Genomic DNA, 18,316 nt, shown 5'->3' on the forward strand with positions numbered 1-18,316 from the left:
TTACAGGTCAGGGCGTCAGTGAAGGGCTGTCACCTCACTGAGATAAGACAGAGCTTACAGGTCAGGATGTCAGTGAAGGACTGTCACCTCACTGAGATAAGACAGGGCTTACAGGTGAGGAAGTCAATGAAGGGCTGTCACCTCACTGATATCAGACACAGCTTACAGGTCAGGATGTCAGTGAAGGGTTGTCATCTCACTGAGATAAGACAGAGCTTACAGGTCAGGATGTCAGTGAAGGGCTGTCACCTCACTGAGATAAGACAGAGCTTACAGGTCAGGACGTCAGTGAAGGACTGTCACCTCACTGAGATAAGACAGGGCTTACAGGTCAGGATGTCACTGAAGGGCTATCACCTCACTGAGATAAGACAGGGCTTACAGGTCAGGGCGTCAGTGAAGGTATGTCACCTCACTGAGATCTGACACAGCTTACAGGTCAGGATGTCAGTGAAGGGCTGTCACCTTACTGAGATAAGACAGGGCTTACAGGTCAGGGCATCAGTGAAGGTATGTCACCTCACTGAGATAAGACAGGGCTTACAGGTCAGGATGTCAGTGAAGGGCTGTCACCTCACTGAGATAAAACAGATCTTTCAGGTCAGGATGTCAGTGAAGGGCTGTCACCTCACTGAGATAAAACAGATCTTTCTGGTCAGGATGTCAGTGAAGGGCTGTCACCTCACTGAGATAAAACAGATCTTTCAGGTCAGGATGTCAGTGAATGGCTGTCACCTCACTGAGATAAAACAGATCTTTCAGGTCAGGATGTCAGTCACCATTCTTCATTTGGACATCTTCTTCATGGGGCTGGATTACTTGTTGTTCAGTAGAACCAATCATAACGCTGATAAACTGTACATAAAAAAAAATGGCAGTAGTACTTCAAACTGATGCCACACTGATCTCATTTCAGCAAGGTTCAGCAGTCCAGGGGTTAAAGGTGTTTAATCAAAGCTGCCAGGTCAATGACCATTCCTGTTCTGACATCTGTTCACTCCAAGCTTTATTGCCAATGTCGCTTTGACCTGAAAAGTGAAATATAATAATAATAATAATAACAAGAATAATCATAATCATGTATATTTGTATAGCACCCTTTTATCTCTAAGAGCTCAGGGCACTTTACAAGAAAGAAAAAGTTACAAATTACATGAACCAATCATGATCACCCTCCTCTCTCTCCCCCACTCCCTCCCCTGTTTACCCCCACTCTCATTCCCCACACATGCACAGTGAATCAGGAGGTGTGGGGCAGTGATGGAGAAGCAGGGAATCAAGAGTGCTCACAGACCGGTTCTGAAAAGATGAGGTTTTGAAAGAAGAGTGACGGGCGCAATAGCCGAGTGGTTAAAGCGTTGGACTGTCAATCTGAGGGTCCCGGGTTCGAATCACGGTGACGGCGCCTAGTGGGTAAAGGGTGGAGATTTTTACGATCTCCCAGGTCAACATATGTGCACACCTGCTAGTGCCTGAACCCCCTTCGTGTGTATATGCAAGCAGAAGATCAAATACGCACGTTAAAGATCCTGTAATCCATGTCAGCGTTCGGTAGGTTATGGAAACAAGAACATACCCAGCATGCACACCCCTGAAAACGGAGTATGGCTGCCTACATGGCGGAGTAAAAACGGTCATACACGTAAAAGCCCACTCGTGTGCATACGAGTGAACACAGAAGAAGAAGAAGAAAGAAGAGTGAAATGCAGAGACAGTCAGATGAACACAAATGATGTGGAAGAATGTTCCAGACATGAGGAGCAGCAAAGCGTTCACTGTAGGTTCTTGTGCTGACATGAAGAATTTTCAGAGGGTAACAGTCAGAGGAGGAGGGGAGAGTTGTTGAGGGAGTGTGAGCACTGGTGAGGTCAGAAAGATAGTGTTCCACCACCACATCCACACACTGACATCAAACCTCCCGGCTATCTTCCCTTATCCTGCCAGGCCTGCTTCCTTCCCTAATTGCATCACTGCCTGATTATATGGGCCACTGCCCTCTCCCTCAAGTTCAATTGCTTTTGTTACAGGATAGCTGACATGCGAGGTCTCCATCTTGTCACACTGCCTTACTTTTCCCCATCCCTGGTCCGCTCCCACCCACACCCACCCTGCCTTGCACTTCACCCAGTGTGGCCACTGACCTCAGCAGGAAGGAGACCCCTGTTTTGGGTTGACACAGATGGTGAAATTTGTGCCACTGAGGATGAGTGTGCCACACAATTGAGGAGGTGTTTCCCTTCTTGGCCCAGAAAACAAGAGGATTATGTCTGGAAAGTGACCCCGCCTTTGTGCGCTTGAAGCAATGCAGTTTTGACAACAAAGTGTAGTGTAAGAGTGACCCTCTGGAGTCATTCTGGTTGAATGGGACCTCCTGGAACAATGATGAAAGAGTCCCTGGGACCCCAAGACTGAAAGTTCTCAGACAGCGTTGTCAGAAGACTTTATCCCATGCCGAAAGAGCCCTTAACTCTGACCACTACTACTTTACATTAGTTACAGTCTGCTCATGTACCATATTGCACTGGAGGAAGGCCATCATAGCCTGGAAAAAGACAGGCACAACAACCCAGAGTTTAAGTGTTGGACTCTAAATCTGAGGGTCCCTGGTTCAAATCCTGGCCACAGTGCCTGATGGGTAAAGGGTGGACGTTTTTTTTCAATCTCCCAGGTCAACAGATGTGCAGACCTGCTAGTGTCTGAAACCCCTTCGTGTGTATATGCATGCAGAAGATCAAATAAATCCCAAAATCCACGTTAACACATGGTGGTTTATGAAAACAAGAACAAACCTGGCATGCAACCTTCTGAAAATGGAGTATGACTGCCTGCATGGCGGGGGTAAAAAAAAGGGTCATACATGTAAAAGCCCAACTCATACATTTGAAATTTGAGTGAACGTGGGAGTCGCAGCCCATGAAAAAAAGAAGAGGAAAACTGGAAGAAAACCTGGCATGCTGTTCCTCTCTTTTCTGCCTCAGTTGGAGCTAAGAGGCTTTTCCACACCTCATTTCATAATCTTCAAACTGTTCAATATAGTGTGAACGAAAATCTTAACCATGTGTATGGACACACACAGCGAAGTAGCAGCTGTCACCAGATTTTTATTCAATATGTCATTGGCAACAGCTGTTTTCTCAATTTGGAGTCACTGATTTTTCTTTCAGTGAGAAAGAGTGATCCTCATAGTTATAAAAGGCAGCACACCAGGGGGCGCTGAATGACAGTGGATCACATTTGACAGTTTTCACTCTCCCATTTTTATACTTTTTCTTCTCATTCATCAGTATTTTCATACAGACCCTGAGTCAAAGTCATGTGGCACACAACTAGTCTTCCTTATTTTTCTGTACATGTGTGATATCATGACTTGATAGGTCATAATGTACACAAACTGAAGGGTAAAAAAAAAAAAAAGGGGGGGTAAATGGTCCCGCAGCCTTTTACAGCAACAGAGGCAGTGAATTCATATAATATAGTTTTTACAGGAATAGAGGCAGTGAATTCATATAATATAGTTTTTACAGCAATAGAGGCAGTGAATTCATATCATACAGTTTTTACAGCAATAGAGGCAGTGAATTCATATCATATAGTTTTTACAGCAATAGAGGCAGTGAATTCACATAATATAGTTTTAACAGCAACAGAGGCAGTGAATTCATATAATATAGTTTTAACAGCAATAGAGGCAGTGAATTCATATAATATAGTTTTTACACCAATAGAGGGAGTGAATTCACAAAATATAGTTTTAACAGCAATAGAGGCAGTGAATTCATATAATATAGTTTTAACAGCAACAGAGGCAGTGAATTCATACAATACAGTATCTCCACAGTGTCCAGGGCTCAGCAACAGAGGCAGTGAACTCATACAATACAGTATCTCCACAGTGTTCTCTGCTCAGCAACAGAGGTAGTGAATTCATACAATACAGTATCTCCACAGTGTCAAGGGCTCAGCAACACAGGCAGTGAATTCATACAATACAGTATCTCCACAGTGTCCAGGGCTCAGCAACACAGGCAGTGAATTCATACAATACAGTATCTCCACAGTGTCCAGGGCTCAGCAACAGAGGCAGTGAATTCATACAATACAGTATCTCCACAGTGTCCAGGGCTCAGCAACAGAGGCAGTGAATTCATACAATACAGTATCTCCACAGTGTCCAGGGCTCAGCAACAGAGGCAGTGAATTCATACAATACAGTATCTCCACAGTGTCCAGGGCTCAGCAACACAGGCAGTGAATTCATACAATACAGTATCTCCACAGTGTCCAGGGCTCAGCAACAGAGGCAGTGAATTCATACAATACAGTATCTCCACAGTGTCCAGGGCTCAGCAACAGAGGCAGTGAACACATACAATACAGTATCTCCACAGTGTTCTCTGCTCAGCAACAGAGGCAGTGAATTCATACAGTACAGTATCTCCACAATGTCAAGGGCTCAGCAACACAGGCAGTGAATTCATACAATACAGTATCTCCACAGTGTCCAGGGCTCAGCAACAGAGGCAGTGAATTCATACAATACAGTATCTCCACAGTGTCCAGGGCTCAGCAACAGAGGCAGTGAATTCATACAATACAGTATCTCTACAGTGTCAAGGGCTCAGCAACACAGGCAGTGAATTCATACAGTACAGTATCTCCACAGTGTCCAGGGCTCAGCAACACAGGCAGTGAATTCATACAATACAGTATCTCCACAGTGTCCAGGGCTCAGCAACAGAGGCAGTGAATTCATACAATACAGTATCTCCACAGTGTCCAGGGCTCAGCAACAGAGGCAGTGAATTCATACAATACAGTATCTCCACAGTGTCCAGGGCTCAGCAACAGAGGCAGTGAATTCATACAATACAGTATCTCCACAGTGTCCAGGGCTCAGCAACACAGGCAGTGAATTCATACAATACAGTATCTCCACAGTGTCCAGGGCTCAGCAACAGAGGCAGTGAATTCATACAATACAGTATCTCCACAGTGTCCAGGGCTCAGCAACAGAGGCAGTGAACACATACAATACAGTATCTCCACAGTGTTCTCTGCTCAGCAACAGAGGCAGTGAATTCATACAGTACAGTATCTCCACAATGTCAAGGGCTCAGCAACACAGGCAGTGAATTCATACAATACAGTATCTCCACAGTGTCCAGGGCTCAGCAACAGAGGCAGTGAATTCATACAATACAGTATCTCCACAGTGTCCAGGGCTCAGCAACAGAGGCAGTGAATTCATACAATACAGTATCTCCACAGTGTCCAGGGCTCAGCAACACAGGCAGTGAATTCATACAATACAGTATCTCCACAGTGTCCAGGGCTCAGCAACAGAGGCAGTGAATTCATACAATACAGTATCTCCACAGTGTCCAGGGCTCAGCAACAGAGGCAGTGAATTCATACAATACAGTATCTCCACAGTGTCCAGGGCTCAGCAACACAGGCAGTGAATTCATACAATACAGTATCTCCACAGTGTCCAGGGCTCAGCAACAGAGGCAGTGAATTCATACAATACAGTATCTCCACAGTGTCCAGGGCTCAGCAACAGAGGCAGTGAATTCATACAATACAGTATCTCCACAGTGTCCAGGGCTCAGCAACAGAGGCAGTGAATTCATACAATACAGTATCTCCACAGTGTCCAGGGCTCAGCAACACAGGCAGTGAATTCATACAATACAGTATCTCCACAGTGTCCAGGGCTCAGCAACAGAGGCAGTGAATTCATACAATACAGTATCTCCACAGTGTCCAGGGCTCAGCAACAGAGGCAGTGAACACATACAATACAGTATCTCCACAGTGTTCTCTGCTCAGCAACAGAGGCAGTGAATTCATACAGTACAGTATCTCCACAATGTCAAGGGCTCAGCAACACAGGCAGTGAATTCATACAATACAGTATCTCCACAGTGTCAAGGGCTCAGCAACAGAGGCAGTGAACTCATACAATACAGTATCTCCACAGTGTCAAGGGCTCAGCAACAGAGGCAGTGAATTCATACAATACAGTATCTCCACAGTGTCAAGGGCTCAGCAACACAGGCAGTGAATTCATACAGTACAGTATCTCCACAGTGTCCAGGGCTCAGCAACAGAAGGTGGGCCTAGTCCTCTCCCTCCACCATTATTCATTGTTCTTCTTCTTCTTCTGCGTTCGTGGGCTGCAACTCCCACGTTCACTCGTATGCACACGAGTGGGCTTTTACGTGTATGACCGTTTTTACCCCGCCATGTAGGCAGCCATACTCCGTTTTCGGGGGTGTGATTGCTGGGTATGTTCTTGTTTCCATAACCCACTGAACACTGACATGGATTACAGGATCTTTAACGTGCATATTTGATCTTCTGCTTGCATATATATATATATATATAAGGGGGTTCAGGCACTAGCAGGTCTGCACATATGTTGACCTGGGAGATCATAAAAATCTCCACCCTTTACCCACTAGGCGCCATCACCGTGATTCGAACCCAGGACCCTCAGATTGACAGTCCAACGCTTTAACCACTCGGCTATTGCGCCCGTCATTGTTTTTCAACCTTCCCCGCCCAAAGACAGGTACCCAGTCACACCTGGGGGGAGTGAGGAAAACTCTGAGTGCAGTGCTTTCCCCATGATACAACAGCATGCTGAAAGCCGCCTTTAACTCTGAGTGCAGTGCTTTGCCCAGGACACAACAGCACGCTGAAAGCTGCCTTTAACTCTGAGTGCAGTGCTTTCCCCATGATACAACAGCACGCTGAAAGCTGCCTTTAACTCTGAGTGCAGTGCTTTGCCAAGGACACAACAGCACGCTGAAAGCTGCCTTTAACTCTGAGTGCAGTGCTTTGCCAAGGATACAACAGCACGCTGAAAGCTGCCTTTTACTCGGAGTGCAGTGCTTTCCCCATGATACAACAGCACGCTGAAAGCTGCCTTTTACTCTGAGTGCAGTGCTTTCCCCATGATACAACAGCACGCTGAAAGCTGCCTTTAACTCTGAGTGCAGTGCTTTGCCCAGGACACAACAGCACACTGAAAGCTGCCTTTAACTCTGAGTGCAGTGCTTTGCCCAGGACACAACAGCATGCTGAAAGCCGCCTTTAACTCTGAGTGCAGTGCTTTCCCCATGATACAACAGCACGCTGAAAGCTGCCTTTAACTCTGAGTGCAGTGCTTTCCCCATGATACAACAGCACGCTGAAAGCTGCCTTTAACTCTGAGTGCAGTGCTTTGCCCAGGACACAACAGCACACTGAAAGCTGCCTTTAACTCTGATCGTTGGTGAACACTGGATCAGATACCCAGTGCCTATCAATTCTGCCATGGCACGTTCAATCAAAATGCCACATGGACAGTACAACTGGCAAGTCATATTTCAAATAACTTAACATATCATGTCTCATCAAACAAATTATCAAATAAAATAAATGAAAGCACATAAAGGTTTGTTTTCATTCATAATGCAGCTAATGCATATCATTTTTCAAATAACCTTAAATATCCTTCGTCTCATTGAAAACATTCTTGTATGTAAAAAAAATAATTAAATAAAAAAAGACAACCAAAAACAACACACACACACACATGCGCGCGCGCGCAAGCACGCACGCACGCACGCACGCACACGTACACACACACACACACACACACACACACATACATATGTGGAATGATGGCCTAGAGGTAATGCGTCCGCCTAGGACGCGAGAATAATCTGAGCGCGCTGGTTCGAATCACAGTTCAGTCCACAATATTTTCTCCCCTTCCACTAGACCTTGAGTGGTGGTCTGGACGCTAGTCATTCGGATGAGACGATAAACCGAGGTCCTGTGTGCAGCATGCACTTAGCGCATGTAAATCTAAAAGAACCCACAGCAACAAAAGGGTTGTTCCTGGCAAAATTCTGTAGAAAAATCCTTTCTGATAGGAAAAACAAATAAAAAACTGCACGCAGGAAAAAACACACACACAAAAAATGGGTGGCGCTCTCAGTGTAGCGACGCGCTCTCCCTGGGGAGAGCAGCCCAAATTTCACACAGAGAAATCTGTTGTGACAAAAAAGAAAAATACAATACAACACACACACACACACACACACACACACACACACACAAAAGACAACCAAAAACAACACACACACACACACACGGAATGGCAAAATTGGTTGGCGTTTCAAGTATTCATGTTCAAAGTGTCGAGAGGAATATTTCTTTCCATCCTGCACTGGCTCCGACTCGGAAATTTTAGCCACAAACATTTGGTCGATATATCCAAGGAATTCACCTACACAAGTCTGAGTTATGGGATGAAAATTTACAGTGATAAAGAAGGTTGCTGGCCAAGGCCAAAGAAATGTGTTGACTTACCTGACGAGTCAACTTTTAAAGCAAGGTTGACATGAGTGGGAACAACATTTGAGTACACTTTGGAACACCTCCACAAACATTGAAGCAAGCAAGCAAGCAAACACACACACACACTCTCTCTCTCTCTCTCTCTCTCTCAAACACACACACACACACACACACAGAGAAACACACACACACACACACACACACACACAGAGAAGTGGGGTGAAATGCGGTTGATGAAACACGTGGATGGTGTGACTTGTCACAGTTCCTGCTTGACATTTAACAGCCTAGTCCAAACCATCCCCTTCGACCACCCATCTGCCCAAGATCAACTGAAGCAGGTGGTTCAGTACTGCAAGCAGACACCTGATTTCGCATAAGGTGATGATAAAGATATTACCTGGATCAATAAGCACTGACATTCCACCTCTCCACCCCAACACCCCCTGTATTTTTGATTTTGTTGCCATGATGGCTTTGTCTCCCTTGTTTGATCATTCAATGTCAAAACGACATTAAAAAAACAACAGCTACCTTTTAGCAGTTTGTATGATTGTATGACAGTGACAGGCACTGGTCAACATGACAAACTGACCAGTCTAACCACCACACTGCCTGACCAATGCCAGAGAGAGCAGGAAGAGTGAGTGCTGCCAGTGCATACATATCCCCATCCACTGATCCACACATGTTCCAGTGCCCTCATAGTGCTCATGTGTGTGGTTCACATCTCACACTTGGGAGCCACACACAATCGCACAAAAACTGACTGTGCACAACCTTCATGAAACTGATGAAATGCCACCACCAACCAATACAACCACAGAGTTGATTTCATCACAGTTTTCTTTGTCACAACCACTTTCAGTTTCAAGGAGTCAAAACATGCAGACTGATCCATAAAAATTAAAAAAACTACACCACATCTGCTTTATTAATTTTTTTTTTTTTTTTTTTTTTTTGAAGGAGCAGATCAGATGCCTGACTTTATAAACATCAGCTAAAATGACAGACAAAGACAAAAGTACCAAAAAATTAAAAATAAATGGAAGGCATGAACAAAAATTATCCAAGTTCAGCATACTTACAAGTGCACATCCACACATGCACACAAAAGTGTGCACATCCAACACACACACACACACACACACACACACACACACACACACACACACAAACACACACACAAACAAACAAACAAACACACACACACACACACACACACACACACACACTGTTGAAACTTGTACATCAGAACTTGTAGATAAAGCAGGTTTCACAAAGGAAAAGGTTGACACTGACCTAAAAGAAACGCACTGTTCACCTTGGAGACAAAATGAACCCCAATTTCATATTGAACACACTGCTTGCAAAAAAGACGACAACCCAAATATTGTCGTCACTGCTGTAAGATTATACATTCAGACTATTTACACCAGTCATCTGATATACTGATGGCCCACTTCTCAGTAATCAACAAGCAAGTGCTGGTTCTGTCATACCAGACTTAAAGTAAAAGTCATACTTTGTTGGTAAAAATGAATCTGTTTTTACAACTGAACTTGTTACCATTCTTATGGCTTTAGTAAGTATCTACTTGATCTCTTTTCCATTCTCCAAATGATGGTGTGTGTGGATTCAAAGTCAGTACAATATGCATTGTGCTCCATTGAACCGATAAAAAAGTCGAACCTTTTAACATAAAACAGTATGAACATACATCACTTAATCTTAAGAAACTTGTACAAATATAACATTTCGTTGGGTGCCTTTGCACCTAGGAATTTTACCAAGTGAATGGTCCAACAAAGGTGCAAAAAAATGTGCAAATAAGGAAACAGGAAATATACATTTGGATTCTCCACTATCTATCATAGCAGACAGATATATTCTTAAGAAAAAAAAATCATGTGAAAAGTACATAGGTTTAGAAAAGCAGTTTGTTTACACTTCAAGAAAATGCCCAGATAGTGTATCTGAAGTTCAAAAAGTTTTTCAGTTTTATCCCGACTACAGGACATATATATCAAAATTAAGGCAGATCATCTCTCCAGTTTACAGGATAAAACTATATGTCTTTAAAACTAAATATAGTAAAACTGTCACAAGCTACTATGGAGGACTACTCTCAAATACGCATGCTCTTTCTGACACACACAAAATACATAACACACATCCACCAATCTGCAGTCACACAGACAGGTAGCAAATGTCACCACTTCAACTTCCATTGTCAGGCTGCATGTTGTAACTTTGTACATGGCAATCTTTTGGAAACCATGATTGGGTTTTTTGTTGTTGTTGGGTTTTGGTTTGTTTTTTCCATTTTGCTCAAATAGTGTATACCCAAACGGAATGATCAGTAGTGACTGAACTGTGTGTACATGGTATACATCATGATAATGTTCTCTTCTTTGCAGTTTGAGTTGGGTTGGGGTTGTTTTTTTTGTTTGTTTGGTTTTTTGTTGTTGTTGTTTGTTGTTGTTGTTTTTTTTTGGGGGGGGGGTTGAAGGAGGGGGGGGGGGGTTACTGTTGTTTTTGTTGTTGCCGATTTTTTCTGTTTGCTTTGTTGCTGTTGTTGTTTTTAGAAACTTTACTTGTGCATTTATATAAGTTCTGCCCTCAAGCTATTCCACAAAAGTCTTCCTGGTGTGGGTGAAATGATTGTGTTTTATAAGCATTTAAAAGCAAAAACTTATCACAGCAATACTTTATGTTGTTTTTCAGTTTCTGTTTGACGTCAGCATCATTTCAGTGCCATGGGCCTATCCCAGCCATCAGTCCATAAAATCACTTTGGCACACCACTTGGTCACATTAATAATTCATTTCCTGAACCTATCTCTAAGCTGTAATATAAATATTATATATACCATATTACCAAATTACATCATAAATTATATCAATGTTACAAATGAAATAACTCTGTCTGCAGCGTTACTTGATTGTTGTTGTTGCTGTTGTTGTTTTTGTTTTGGGGTTTTCTTTCTTTTCTTTTTTGTTGTTGTTGTGTGTGTGTGCATTTGAGTCAGTGTTGTTGTTCTTGCTGTTTGTGTTTTTCGCTTGTGTGTGTGTGTGTGTGTGTGTGTGTGTGTGTGTGCATGCATGTTGTTATTGTTGTTTTTAGTTTGTTAATTTCTTGTTTGTTTGTTGTTGTTGTTGTTGTTTGGTGGGGTGGCTATTTCTTCTTCTTCTTCTTCTTCTTCTTCTTCTTCTCTCTCTCTCTCTCTCGTTTTCTTCTTACTTAAAAAAAAAAACAAAAAAAACGGTGAGTGGAGCTATCATATACAGCGCCCCACATGCTTCAAGAACACACAGAGATTAAGTTAACTTCCAGAACCAGTTCTGAAAATAGTCAAGTTCCAAATAATACTTTTTCCTTGCCTTTATCAAGCTCCAGTTAGAAACTGACATACAGAGGTTCCTGCTGTGATAATCCCCATTTGATTGAATGGACACTGGAGTGCTTCTTATTGGTCAGTCCTTGTGAATCATATACCATCTTGCCTCCTCCGCTACTTTGTTGCTCTTCGTCTTACTCTTCTGTGTACATGCAGTTTCAAAATCAGCCAAGTCTAGTAATGTTTGTATCGTCCTGGATATCTTATCAAATGCATAGTGAATCTTTCTTCCCTTGATTTTCTTTTCGAACTGGAAGCTTCTTCTGGTTGGTAAAGAACACCACATTGTGACTTCGTGACTTGGTGATAGCGATGATGTGATCAGCATGTATGTGATCGTCATGGTATTATTTTACAGCGATGAGTTAGATGCAACCATCCGTATCTCACAGTATTTATTGTAAACAGCTGCCTCTATCGGGACATGGACAAGAAGAAGCGATCGTCCTATTCTGCTTTTTTTTTTTTTTTTTCTTCTTCGTCTTTTTCTTCTTTTTTTTTTACCATGAGAGTTCTTTCTGCTGCTCTTGCATACAGTGCTGCCAGCTTCTCACGCGCACACAGACACGAACGCGCACCGCCCAAAACAAAGACGGTCCGATTGATTTGTTTGCACGTTACACAGTACATTTATGAACAATACATACCTCTGTGTGGTGGATATGGGATAGTGTAAAGCTGCCAGTCTGTGGCTAATCACGCGTAGACATCTAGGTATCATCCAACGTGTCTTCTCCAAAAGATGCCCCAGCCACCAATCGATTTTATCAACAGGCAAGAGTGCATTCCCTTCTTTTCGAAGGGGGGCGTAACCATTCTTGCGCCAAGCGGTCCATTGAAAACACGTGATAGTTTAAAAACACGTTGTTTCAAGGCTGTCCAGATTTAGAGTCATAAACGCAGCTCTTAAAATCAGCGAATGCCCGATTGCTGGTTTCTTTACTCTTTTTTTTTCTAAAAGCTCCTGTAAAACACAAAAGCAGACTTTCCCCGAGACGAAGATATAAAAGCTGTGATCATGGGTCAAACTGTTGACACGCAGGCCCCAGGTGTTTCCCAACAACTGTCTCCCCGGCAGGGATTTATGTCATGACTGCGGTTCCTGTTAGGGACGAAACGCTTTCACGGGCAGTTAATTATCAGGATCAGATACGTTGCAGTTGGCCAGTTCTGGTTATAGTCGTCTAATGACTTGGGAGAGCGCATGCAACCAGTTTGTGTGCGTGTGTGTGTGCATTTGTTTCTGTGTGTGGGTGTGTGTGTATGTGTGTGTGTGTGTGTGCGCGCGCGTGTGTGTGCATTTGTTTCTCTGTGTGTCTGTGTGTGTGTGTGGTGCAATATATATATATATATATATATATATATATATATATATATATATATATATATTGTGTGTGTGTGCCACGGTGTGTGTGTGTGTCAGTGTGTGTGTGTGTGTGTGTGTGTGTGTGTGTGTGTGTGTGTGTGTGTGTGTGTGTGTGAGTGTGTGTGTGTCGGTGTGTGATATGTATATATATATATATATAGAGAGAGAGAGAGAGAGAGAGAGAGAGAGAGAGAGAGAGAGAGAGAGAGAGAGAGAGAGAGAGAGAGAGAGAGAGAGAGAGAGAGAGAGAGAGGGGACATAAATACATAGTAATATTCAGTTTAAAAACAATGCCCATTCTGTCACTGATATTGCGTGAATTACTGGTGTTAAAGAGAAGGAGACAGACAGACAGACGGCAGAGTGTGTGCATGCCGCGTTTATGCATTTGTGTGTGTGTGTGTGTGTGTGTGTGTGTGTGTGTGTGTGTGTGTGTGTGTGTGTGTGTGTGTGTGTGTGTGTGTGTGTTACATAAGTAGATTTATTGATTATTAGAAGTCACTGTTTAGAATGATGCAAAATCAGCCCGCGCGATGTGGAAGTCTTCAGTTTTACGTCTTTCCTGTTGTCATGTTTGGTCAATCAATCAATTAAAGAAAGGAGGGTGGCGGTGACTCTATGGGGGAAAAGTGACTCGAATGGTAGTTAAAAGAAGAAGCATGTAAACTGGTAAATGTGTGTTTTGGAGGGGGCAAGTGGGAGATGACTAGAGACAGAGATATACATTCAGAATGGTACTGGGAAAATGTAAACTTCAAACAACTGTAACAAATATCCGATTGGACTGTGTAGTATCAGCCAACGCCAGTCTTGAAACTGCCATTTAATGCTTTCAAGTGAACTCTGAGAAAATGGAAGTTAGATAAACACGCTTATAAATTCAAGTATTACGCCGTATGCATCAGTGAAATGGCTTCTCCGTCCACACATGCATTTAACATATAAGCTAAGTTCAGTTAGTTTGAAAGCATGAAGGTCGATCCTGTAATGATAACACACCAATTTATATAACTCCTTTTCATGTAAAACATGCTCAGTTGTGCTGTACAGTGTAAAACCCAACGAATAAGACATACATTTAAACATAAACTGGAATAACCAGTCATCCATTAACATACACAGACATCCAGTCCAACACAACAGTATGTTCAGACACAACGATCTTCATACACATCACTCTCATTGTACGCATCATACATCACAACACCAAAAATAATGCACATTTCATTATATGGCAATACTTAATACGAAGAGTATACTAAAGTGCTCAGTTAAAACAATATCACAGTACTTTTAAAAACCAAATTCAATACTTAAAGCTGGTCACATACATCACAATACCGAATGGACAGAGATATAGTACCACCCCTCCCCAAGCAAACACCGCAAGAGCATACACATAAATATTTAAAACTAATCACAATTAATACTTAAAACAAATCGCATACACCACAATACCCAATTAATGCACTGTGTCCCAAATCACACCACTTAACGCGCCCCCCCCCCCCCACACACACACACACACACCGCCCCCTCCCCCCACCCCCCCGCCCCGCCCCCGCCCCCCGCCCCCCGGGAGAGAGAGTTGTATGTCACAGTGTGTGTGTGTGTGTGTGTGTGTGTGTGTGTGTCTAGAGTTGTGTGTCTGTGTACGTGCGATCTCACATGCACGCACACGCACACGCACACACACACACACACACACACACACACACACACACACAGCGACACAATTATGTACTTTGTGCATGCAGCAGTTTTGCGGTCAAAGGTCTGTCTGTCCAATTAGTGAGAGCTGATTCAGTGATCGACGTTCACACACAGATTACCCCAGCTGTTGCTGGGGGGAGCGGAGGGGAGGGGGGTGAAGCAGGGGGGGGGGTTGTTGTTGTTTAAGGCCAACTTGTAATCATTGTTTGTTGCCGCTGTTTTTGTTGTTTCTCTCTGTGTGTGTGTGTGTGTGTGTGTGTGTGTGTGTGTGTGTCGGGAGAGAGAAAAAGTGGGGGAATCAATTCTTGGAAGGTCCATTTGAAGTTGCATGTAAGGGAGGCTATCGAAATAATGTCATGGTTGTCACTAACTTGCTTTGTTCCCTTAAAGGAGAAAGGTGCCGTGTGTGTGTGTGTGTGTGTGTGTGTGTGTGTGTGTGTGTGTGTGTGTGTGTTGAGGGGGGTAGGGGGTGTGGCCGGGAGGGAGGTAGGTGGGTGTTTGTGTTTGTGTGTGTGTGTGTGTGTCTGTGTCTGTGTGTGTGTGTGTGTGTCTGTGTCTGTGTCTGTGTCTGTGTCTGTGTCTGTGTCTGTGTCTGTGTGTGTGTGTGTGTCTGTGTCTGTGTCTGTCTATCTGTCTGTTATCCTAACTCATTTATTTCATATTACCGAGGCATCTCCTTCTTGTCTGTTGCTGGAAAGATTCTGGCCCGTGTCCTGCTCAGCCGCCTTATCCAACATCTTGAGCAAGGTCTCCTCCCAGAAAGCCAGTGTGGTTTCCGTGCTGAACGTGGGACTGTGGGCATGATTTTTGCTGCGCGCGTCAACTCCAGGAAAAAATGTCAGGAGCAACACGGTGACCTGTTCATGACCTTTGTCTATTTGACCAAGGCTTTCGATACAGTCAGCAGAAAAGGCTTGTGGGAGATCACGGAGAAGTTTGGCTGCCGGCCCCAACAAGTTCATCACAATCGTCCGGCAGTTCCATGACGGCATGATGGTGAAAGTGCTCAGTGGATGACGGAGACGAATCAGAGGCCTTCCCAGTGACCGTGGCTGACCAACGGCGTCAAACAAGGCTGCGTTCTCGCCCCAGCTCTTTTCACTATGGTGTTCTCTGCCATGCTGACAGATGCCTTACGTGACTGTGAAGAAGGAACCCACGTCAGGCACAGGAATGACGGGAGATCGTTCAACCTCAGGCTACTGCAGGCTGTTACAGAGCTGAAAGAGACTGTCATCAGAGACTTCATGTTAGCTGATGACTGAGCACTCAATACCAGCACACAGCAGAAGATGCAGTGTCTTGAAACGGACTGCCCGCGACAACTTCAGTCTCACTATCAGCACCAAAAAGACAGAAGTTATGTACCAACCTGCCCCAGGAAAGTCATACCAGGAGCCGCGCATCACAGCGAAGGGGTAGAACCTTCAGGCAGTCGACAACTTAACCTACCTGGGCAGCACGCTCTTTCGCAGTGAAAATAGACGCTGAGGTCAACAACAGGATCGCCAAAGCCAGCACCGCATTTGGGAGACTCCGTGAGAATGTCTGGGAGAAGAGAGGACTCAGCGCTACCACGGTGACCAAGCTGAAGGTCTACTGTGCAGTGGTCCTTACTACCCTCCTTACGCCAGCGAGACCTGGACTGTCTACAGCAGACACGCCAAATAGTTCAACCGCTTCCACCTGAGCTGTCTCCACAGACTCTTCCACATCAGCCGTAGCAGGGCAAAGTCCCCGACACAAAAGTCCTGGAACGAGCTGGCCTTTGCAGCTTATACACCCTCCTGCAGAAAGCCCAAGCCAGGTGGGCTGGACATTACGGTCAGAATGACAGACAGTCGACTGCCTAAGCAGCTGCGGTACAGATGGAACTGTGTCAAGTCAAGCGCTAAGTTGGAGGGCATAAGAAACGCTAGAAAGATTGCCTCAAAGCGTCCTTCAAAGACCTGGGCCTCGACATCAACACATGGGAGACGCTTGCTCTGGACCGTCCAGCTTGGCACAACAAGATCACCACAGTAACCCGTGCAGCTGAAGTCAGGCGCATCACCGAGGCGCACCCCAACAGCGTGCCGCTGTGCGCAAGGCCCGAGCAGCATCCACTGCCACGACAGCACCCACTCACTTGTGTCCCACATGTGGGCGAGCCTTCAGGGCCCGGATTGGCCTCAACAGTCACCTCCGGACCCACAGCCAGCGATCTTCCATCTGACATTTGAAGTCGTCTTCGAATCCGAAGGACGAACATCATTATATATACATATCTATCTATATGTATATGTATATATGTACACACACACACACACACACACATTTTCTCTCTCTCTCAGCTCTCTCAGTCTCTCTAACACTGCCACGGCACACTGGCAGCACACCGCGCACTCACTGGCACCGGCACACACACTGCATCTGCCGAGACACTGACAGACACACACAGACACTGACAGACACACAGACACTGACAGACACACACAGACACACACACACACACACACACACATATATATATATATATATATATATATATAAGTGTGTGTGTGTGTGTGTGTGTGTGTGTGTGTGTGTGTGTGTGTGTGTGTGTGTGTGTGTGTGTGTGTGTGTGTGTGTGTGTGTGTCTGTATGTCAATGTGAGTTTCTATTGTTTTATTAAGTCATAATTCATTACTTCAATTTCTTCTACAGAATCGTTAGTATTTTGGGAGAGTGTCACACTCTCCAGAAATCTGGGCAAGCCCAAAAGTCAGGAGACGTGGACTTTTAGGGTCGACACCGCGCAACACACACATATGGGTACAGGACCTACTTCCTAAGCTATCCCCAAACCCAAACCCTCGCCCCCACCTAACTCCAAACCACCCCTCCTAAACCCACCTTTAACCCCCACCGGGACAAAATCAAGAAACGAAAGAAAAACGAACCAAACACATACACACTCGCACATTCACTGCACAAGCGGCAACGTTCATTTAACTCATCTGTCACTCGTTGACGGACTGAAAAATCCCTGCTCCAGGCTGAGAGTCGAGCGCCGACTACAATCTCTCCCTCGACGTCCAGCTCACCCACAGAGCACCCCACCAGATGAGTCCGGGAGGTCGCGGCAAGCAGGGCAGGCTGCGGTCGAAGGTCGACGCCGAGGGACGATCTGGATCCCCAGGGTGCGACCCCAGGGTTTTGTGTCAGCGCTCGGCTCCTCAGGTGGAAGACCCCGAGGGGCGACCTCGGAGCTGGGACAGCAGAGCAGTCGATTTGCCGCTACTTGACAAACAAGCAAGCTGGGGACGGGGATAACCCCCTGTCAGTACCAGTCCATAACCGCCTAACCCTATGCGCGTTGGGCGACCTAAGAAGCCACAGGTTGTGCTCTCATTCATCCAACAAGCACTCTAAGGCAAAATAATGAACAACCACTGTCATACACCAATCGCACGACAACATGCATGCCTGGAAGTGAGGGGTCCGGAACCTGCCAGGGTACC

At 44.8% G+C, this 18,316-nt stretch overlaps 1 protein-coding gene across 3 annotated transcripts in view; it reads right to left on the bottom strand.

The window, feature by feature from the left end:
* LOC143281598 (alpha-(1,6)-fucosyltransferase-like) overlaps window positions 1-12,791 on the bottom strand; it is an 86,013-nt gene extending 73,222 nt beyond the window's left edge. For 2 of the 3 annotated variants that reach the window (XM_076586839.1, XM_076586838.1), the window contains exon 1: window positions 12,403-12,790. The gene's annotated coding sequence lies outside the window, so the exon portion shown is untranslated. Of the gene's footprint in view, window positions 1-12,402 lie in introns of all 3 variants that reach the window. The other variant, XM_076586842.1, reaches the window with a different exon arrangement.
* Between the last annotated feature and the right edge of the window lie 5,525 nt (window positions 12,792-18,316).

This window comes from Babylonia areolata, chromosome 4, assembly GCF_041734735.1.
Source record: "Babylonia areolata isolate BAREFJ2019XMU chromosome 4, ASM4173473v1, whole genome shotgun sequence".
Classification (NCBI taxonomy): domain Eukaryota; kingdom Metazoa; phylum Mollusca; class Gastropoda; order Neogastropoda; family Buccinidae; genus Babylonia; species Babylonia areolata.